Source organism: Pseudophryne corroboree, chromosome 4 (genome assembly GCF_028390025.1).
Source record: "Pseudophryne corroboree isolate aPseCor3 chromosome 4, aPseCor3.hap2, whole genome shotgun sequence".
Classification (NCBI taxonomy): domain Eukaryota; kingdom Metazoa; phylum Chordata; class Amphibia; order Anura; family Myobatrachidae; genus Pseudophryne; species Pseudophryne corroboree.
This window is the reverse complement of record NC_086447.1, coordinates 342,383,403-342,391,438: the sequence shown is the minus strand read 5'-3', so window position 1 is coordinate 342,391,438 and position 8,036 is coordinate 342,383,403. Positions and strand designations below refer to the sequence as shown.

General features: G+C 34.6%; 1 protein-coding gene across 1 annotated transcript in view; it reads left to right on the top strand.

Annotated features, from left to right (window-relative positions):
- The first annotated feature begins 854 nt into the window (after nucleotides 1–854).
- Nucleotides 855–8,036, top strand: part of OSTN (osteocrin) — a 71,052-nt gene continuing 63,870 nt past the window's right edge. Inside the window, exon 1 of the mRNA XM_063919634.1 lies at nucleotides 855–926. The gene's annotated coding sequence lies outside the window, so the exon portion shown is untranslated. The remainder of the gene's footprint in view (nucleotides 927–8,036) is intronic.

The following is an 8,036-nucleotide window of genomic DNA, read 5'->3' as shown; positions in this document are numbered from 1 at the left end:
CTGTGTCACATACCCAATGTCATCATATTTGAACTCAGCTCCAATACATTTTAACTTGGTCACTTTAAACCCCTTTGGGTCTGTTTTACATATGTAACCAAAAGAAAGTCCACAATTAAGTAAATCAGCTTTTAATAAAAGGTAGATTCACCAATATCAATCTGCTTCCCTTTAACTGTTAGAATATATGCTGTCATAAAAAAATATTTAGAGAGCATAAAATTGCTTTGGCTTTCCTCACTTAAAAGAAAATATGGACATAAAATAATCACTGTAAGTAAATAAAAAGCATAAAGCCACAATTCAGAATAATGATTGATTCTATTACTTTTATTTTACTTCCAAAAGCTAACCCATTTCCTGAGGTTTGGATATGTCAAGTGGAACGCAGGGGTAAAATGAAATAAGCATTGTAATTACAGATTACTTACCATCAGGCACTGACACAGTTGAAATGTGTCCAGCACATGCCACTGATTTTCGTAGCAAGTGACCTAGATCTACACATATATATATAAAATGCAATATTGACCAATGTAATAATCAGTATTCTTACTATTTGCAAAAAACAAAGGTATAGATAAGACATGAATGTGATGTATTATGAATGCAGTAAAGGATGCTTCCCAGCACATTATTTTACATTTTTGTTCTTGTTATAGCAATCATCTGTAATAATAAGGATACAACAAAGGTAAATAGGACAGTGAGTTGCACAGAGGAAGAACAGTCTTAAAGATCAGTGGAAAATCTCTAAAAAATGATGTAAGAGAAACCTAGGCAGGGAATTCAGTGAGGAGGCTGGAGCAGGGTCTATAAAATCTCTCACAACAAGCTCAAAAAGTGAGGATTAGACAGGAGGAGGAGGAGGAGACAAGAGTGCACCAAACAGACGTTAACTTTCAATCAGCTGAATTCTTTGCAAGGTAAGCAGGAGAGGTATAGGCAATATGCCAAATGATCTTCTATTCTTTATAACAACATGTCTATGAAACTTTATTTATACCTTATAAATGAAATATTTTATATTACATGCTGTAGCATCTGTTGCTACACACTCTGTTGTGGTCAAAATAACATATGTGCTATTTGGGGAGAAAAAGTATCAGGTTGAGAGCGTAACTAAACACAACTCGGTAAGTAAGAAGAAATGTGTTTTTGCAATTTAGATTTTAACCATAAAGTATATAACATCATTAATGGCGGTAACCTGAATTTCATATAAAGTTGCATTACTTGGAAATAAATTTTGATTTTGATTTTGGATTACATATTCTGCTCTATAATCTATATAAACAGTATTACAGACACTGTTAGTAATTACAGCTTCCCTCTTGGTTTTTTTGTTTAGCACAGGTTGGTTTATATATCCTTTCTGATGCGTTTAAGCCCTTCTTAATATATTATATATTCTAAATACATGATAAATGCATTCATGCGCGGGGAAGTTCAGAAGTAATAGCGTTCTCAGGAATAGATTTATCTTGGTACTATGGGGTCTATTTACTAAGCTCTGAATGGAGATAAAGTGGATGGAGATAAAGTACCAACCAGCCCCTGTCACCTTTCAAACCCAGCCTGTGACATGTCAGTTAGGAGCTGATTGGCTGGTACTTTGTCTCCGTCCACTTTATCTCCATCCAAGGCTTAGTAAATAGACCCCTTTATGTGCTGGGGGCTTAAATCTGTATCTGGAAACACAGGTGCCATTTGTGGTTCTTCATATTGTATATGGTAGGTAGTGAGATATAAATATTATAAATCTAAAATAACCACAATCTACATCTATTGCCCAAAAACAGTGGTTTATATGACATCTTCACAATGAAATATAAGACAAAAAAAATAAAAAATCAAGGAGACCAAGATCATTTTATTCAAAAGTTATTCTAATATTTTATGATATAGTTATAGATCTATCATCATATAATTGTAAGCTCATATGAGCAGGGTCTTCTTCCATTTGTCTTCTCTACAGTACTGTACATCATTATGCTAATGGAACACTGTAAGTATCTATGAGAATTTATATACTGTCTGTATAAGTCTAAACTTATTTATCATGTCAATTTTATTCTCTTGCACAATGCTACAGAATCCTTGTGGTGCCTTAAAAATAACATATAATAATAATAATAATAATAATAATAATATGTGGTTGTCTAGTTTTAATGTGAAAATCATGAATATCATGCATTACCTTGTGCTGACCATACAGTATGCAGTCCTAGTTATCATCCACAATCTTTACTACTCACTCTATTGTGTATGATCCCAATATACTCTCAGAAACTACTGCACATATGACAGAAGCATTCAAAATAAAGATTAACATTAATAAAAGGTCAATTCAAAATATATTTAAAAACAATATCCAAATAGAAGTTTTAATTGTATTCTTAAACATTTGTATTAATATATGATTCATAACGATATAATTTTATTGCAAATAACAAACAAAAATAGGGACTATGGGTATCACTGTCACAACATAACCGTGTTTTCTTTTGCCTGACACATCAAATTGCCTGGCACATCAAAGACAGTTTGAATTAAAGCACAGTAGTAAATTCCAATATATATATATATATATAGAGAGAGAGAGAGAGAGAGATGTTATACTTTATATTTACTTTTAGTTCCATTATATCTTTTATTTTCAAACTGTAATTGCAGGAAACTGCTAGCTGCTAGCTTAGAGAACTTAGCTTACAGAACTTATAAACTTACACATCAATATACTTTCTGGCAGATCTTAGTAGAGGTTATTTCTTGTAAATAAGCTGCTCCATAGAGTTAACTAATGATACTAAATATTTTGATAACTTACGAGATTTAACTAGGTAAGAACTGTCTGTAACAAAAGTCCAGAAAACGGTAATTATTATATTGACTGTTTATATGTTTACTGCTTAGGACAGGAACTAATTTTACTATAATCGACTAGTTCTATAAATGATACAATCCTACTTACACATGTTGTACAGATGAATAATACATCATAACAGCGCAATGCAAAATAACACATGAATACGGTGATGCAACAAAATCATGACGTACAAAGTGTCAACACACTTGCTAAATCTGAACAAAATGTATTGTTCCAATAATAATTATAAGCTTAACTGGCCATTATAAGTAAAAATGTAACTTAAAAAGGATTAACTGATGGAATAAACTGATAGGAAATTACTTTTCAATATGTCCCTATGGTAACTATGTACTTCTTTTACATAAACATTGGTCACATAAGAGCAAGTTATTATCTAAGAGATACTGGGCCAGATGTACTAAGCCTTAAAAAGTGATACATTTCACGGTGATTAGATACCAGCCAATCAGCTCCTAACTGCCATGTCACAGGCTGGGTTTGAAAAATGACAGTTAGTAGCTGGTTAGCTGGTTCTTTATCACCGTGAAATGTATCACTTTTACAAGACTTAGTACATCTCCCCCACTGTAGTTCAAGACCTTAGATTACAGCAGACACAATTGCTGAACATAAATGAAGTACTACAGAATGCTTCAAACTGTATCCAATTATTTAGGAGCATGTAAAGTGTTCTGACTTGAGTAGTAGCTAAATATACATTTACCATATTATATCTATTCAGCGTGTAAAAATGAGTTACACAAATTCCTAATGGAAATATAGTGAAAAGGTAATTACTGTACCCCTCAGTGAACATTTGGTAATGCAGGTAACACTGTTTAACATTTGTCCTTCAGCCAGTGCTGTCACGGATTTACTTTTTCTATATTAAAAAACAGCATTTTACCCTTCAGATCATGAGCTATTCTAACTTGTGGACAACAGAATTCAATATATGCATAGTCTTACCTCGGCATATACAGATGTGTCATCCCTCATTGTGGCTGCGATTAATCAGAATTACGATTCATTTTCATTTTGATTTTTGTGGCTGTTCGCGAATAGTTGCACCAGCGATCCATAGAGAATGCACAAAAACGAGGGGGTCCCATCTGTAATATGTTAATATTCAAAATAAAATGATTATTATACAATTTACTACAGTTTTCTACCCATTCATGATTATCCATAATACTGTATATTTAGTATGAGAAATACAAAATCTTTACATTATAATACATGTGATATTAATATTATATGTATACATTCCTGTAAAAAATGTAAACAGGGAGTTCTAATGTTATTTCTATAAAATACAGTATGTGCCTTATAGGACATAAATATCATACTTTCTACTGTAAAAATATTACAGATATTAAAACTCTTCTTAGAGATCTGTGACCTGTATAATCGCTTTCGGACAGTGATCTACTAGTACGGTATATAGCGATAAGAACACAAATTGCATTTAATTGCAGAACTGGATGTTTCAAAGAGATGTGGCACTTGGTGATACAATCTTAGAAGCCTGCTTTTACTTCGCTATTCTACGTAATGCCATTCCTAACCATACTTGTAGATTCCACTTCAGGCAGAATTTCTAGACTGATGATAAGTCTGGGAAGACTATACAGTCAAGTCATTCTGCTATTTGCTGAATTTCAGAAGACCTGGAAACACTTAGGGCAAGTTCTGCGGGAAAAATATATACAATTTTGATTTCCCCATATAAAAACAATTTTAAATTAAATTCAAATTAATATGTAGGGACTTCATTAGTTTTATATTTATGTCCTATAATGACTTCTAATGAAAATGCACCAAAAGCTCAATGGATTAAAAATGTGAAATAATTAGCTTTCCGTTTGGTAATGTTTGTTGCCTTGTGTTGTTTTTTTAAACTGGCTCCAATTGCAGAAATGTGGCTGCTATAGTTACAATAATGCCAGTGTTACCTAAAGTCTTTTTATGTGAAAAAGTATGACAATAAATTATGGGATGCATTTAAACCTAGGCTTACTAGATAATGATGACTCCCAATACATTCAGACAACCTGCTCTTCTCAGGTACCCTAACTTTAAGGTAACACTTAAAAATACAATCTTGATGTACAATACACTTCAATAAATACTTTAATTGCTGACATCAGTCTTAAAATTCCCACTAATACAGGACACTGTGCGGCATTTTCTGCATTTTCTTTGACTATTAGTATATCATTAAACATTTTAGTTTATTAAAGTCAAACAGTAAACATACAACGTATTGGTTTACTTGTACAAACTGGCAAATAACAAGTTAAAGAAATCCACAAAATTTAACTCTTTGATGTTTTAGTCATTTTTTTTCTTAGTTTTTTTTTTTATACTGATTTCCAGGCAGGGGAAACAAATATTTTGTGGTCTGTTCAAGTCATACTGACTCACTCCCTTACAGTAAATGGAAATATGGTGGGTTAAAACATGGAAGGGACTTTGTAATGCCTTTAAATTTCTAATTGAAAACGGTGAGTATTGTTAAAAAGGAAATTCTATTTTACTGGTTTTACCAATGCCAAATTATTAGGCATTACTTGAGTGTGAAAATGCATCTATTATTTGTTCTAGCCAGGACATTGTTGAGTGTGAATCTCATGGACCCATAAATGATAGCATTTTGTCCTTTTGAATGCATATATTTTGTTAATAACATTTGTTTTAAAGGCTGAGACCACACTAAATATCTCTCCACTTTATCTCCCTCCAAGACATGCTACATGTCCCCCTAAATCCCTTACAGTTTTCATTCTAATAGTAAGATGAGTTTTGAAGGAAACTTTATTACAGGCCCTGCCTCACTTGCCACACCTGCCTCACCCCACCACACGTCACTGGTGATTGGGTGGTATGTAATAAAGGGTCTTGCAGGAAAACAAGTTTCATGAAAATAAGCGGTTTTGTCATCAAGCCCCACGTCCTCCCAGTCCAGCTACTTCACACAGAAAATTCTTAAAAGACTGGGAATTGGGATGAGAGTATTAAGAGTACCTTGTCTCCCCTGTTATGGCAACTGTAAACTTAGGGTCACCCTGTTTGAATGGGGGCAGTCCCCTTAGTAGCTATTTTTCAGACAATAACTCCCTATAATACATAAAGAATTCCAGAAATGAGGGATTCTAATGCCCAAACCTCTGCATCCTGTTTTTAATAAACTCAAATGTGCCCTTATTATTTTATGTCTGTTTTCCAAAATGGTTTGCTTTGTTGTGCCACAATAGTATTACTACACTTGTTATGCCTTTAATTCAAACTAGTGAAACAAAAATAGACTGACACTGATTTTGTAATTTGACTAGTACAAAAACTGCAAAACAGGGTCAGCACAGGAGAGAGAAAAGCCTGAGCAAAGAGGGATTAATATGTGAATAAAGAATGAAGAAACAGTTATGTTTGACCCTTTATTTTTATCATATTATATCATTATACATTAATCAGCCGTAGGAAAGAAGATTTCTTGTATAGTATCCCCCTGGGGGATCGGACTGGGATACAGTTCGGTTTGGATCCACAAAAGTGTTTCTTAATTCTTAGGAGTTTCTTATGTTCTGGATTACAAAAATTGCATGATTTTAGCTGTTTTTATCAATTATTATTGCTTTATGTCAATAATTATTCAATCGATTTCAAACCAAAAACAGAATCCGAACCAAAACAATTGAGGGTGGTTTTGCCAAAACTAGAACACGATGATGAATTAGAACCAAACCAAAACCAAATTCCCATAACAGAAGCCAAGGTAATTTCCTACTCATTGGTTCTGGGGGGCACTGGCTATTCTCTCACTGATTGGGACAGGAGAGGACGGGCTTGCAGAAGCTGCACCAGACATATCAATGCCGTAATTGCCTGACTCCACTGCAGATCTGAAAAACAAGTGCCTGGTGGCCTCAACAGTGCCTCCCAAGCTAGGCACTGATCACAACCGATGGGTTATCAGCTCCCCAATTCAATCAATATCAATTAACCACTTAACTGGCTAATTTAATTCCCCAAGACCGCTCGTAAATTGTCAGTTTTTTTTTATTGAATTTGAATTTATTTTTTAAAATGTATTTAAAGATTTTATTGAAACAAAAATATTCCCGGGGATGTCTCGCACCTTCCCAGCTCCAAAGGCCCCCATTGTAATTGTACCTACCACCCATAGTCATAACAGATCTCCACTGGAATTTCTGCTACCCTCATTTTTTGCCCCAGTGGCAGGACCCTACCACCAACCAATGCTCGTAACAACCCACCCTGTTAGTAATACCATACAATAAACAGGCAAATCATCCAATTAACTCCACCCCTTTTACAGGTAATATACCCACCGCCACACAAAACATATCACAAACCTCCTCCAAGTACAGAGGAACATCCTCTTTAATTCCCAATACAAAGTCAGCAAAGGGCGCCATGTATCTGGCAGTGCCTGGCTCAAAAAAAGAATTTTACATACACTTACAATGCCGCTCGACTTCCGGTATGCGTTCTACCTACACGGAAGTCATCCACGAGTGCGTTCCACCGGCTGGAAGTGCCGCAGGTAGCGATCACATAGCGCGCTGCTCTATATTTCATCCCTGCTCATGGGGAAACATATAGTATGGAACCTTATTAGGCAATATCACTTCAGTTAGTATCATTGGATTAGCACATAAGGTAACCAGGCAACCCACATAGACAAATAGTATTAAAACAGCACATTTAAAAACAAAACAATCCTAACTATTAATAGGTCTGAGGCATAATGCATCTAGAGATTCTTCTCATCTTCCAAATACAATAATTTTTCTTTTCACAATTTCAAAAACTTAGGTCTTGTATGTATCAACATGCAAAGACCACACTCATAAAATAGCAAGCACCTTCAAAATTACTCCAACAGAAAACTACACAAAAATATTAAGGCAATTGTATTCATTTAACCCCTTAGGGGATAACGTCTCTAGCTGGTGAATCCACCTTGCTTCTTTCTTTAACAGAAGAAGTCCTCTGTCACCCCCTCTTTTCAGGGGGGGCACCCAATCAATTATCATATACTTCAAAGTAGATAACTGGTGATGCATTTCAAGAAAGTGTGCTGCCACTGGTTTATCCGTCACTCCTTTTTCAAATGCCAGTTTAATGTCCGACCGATGCT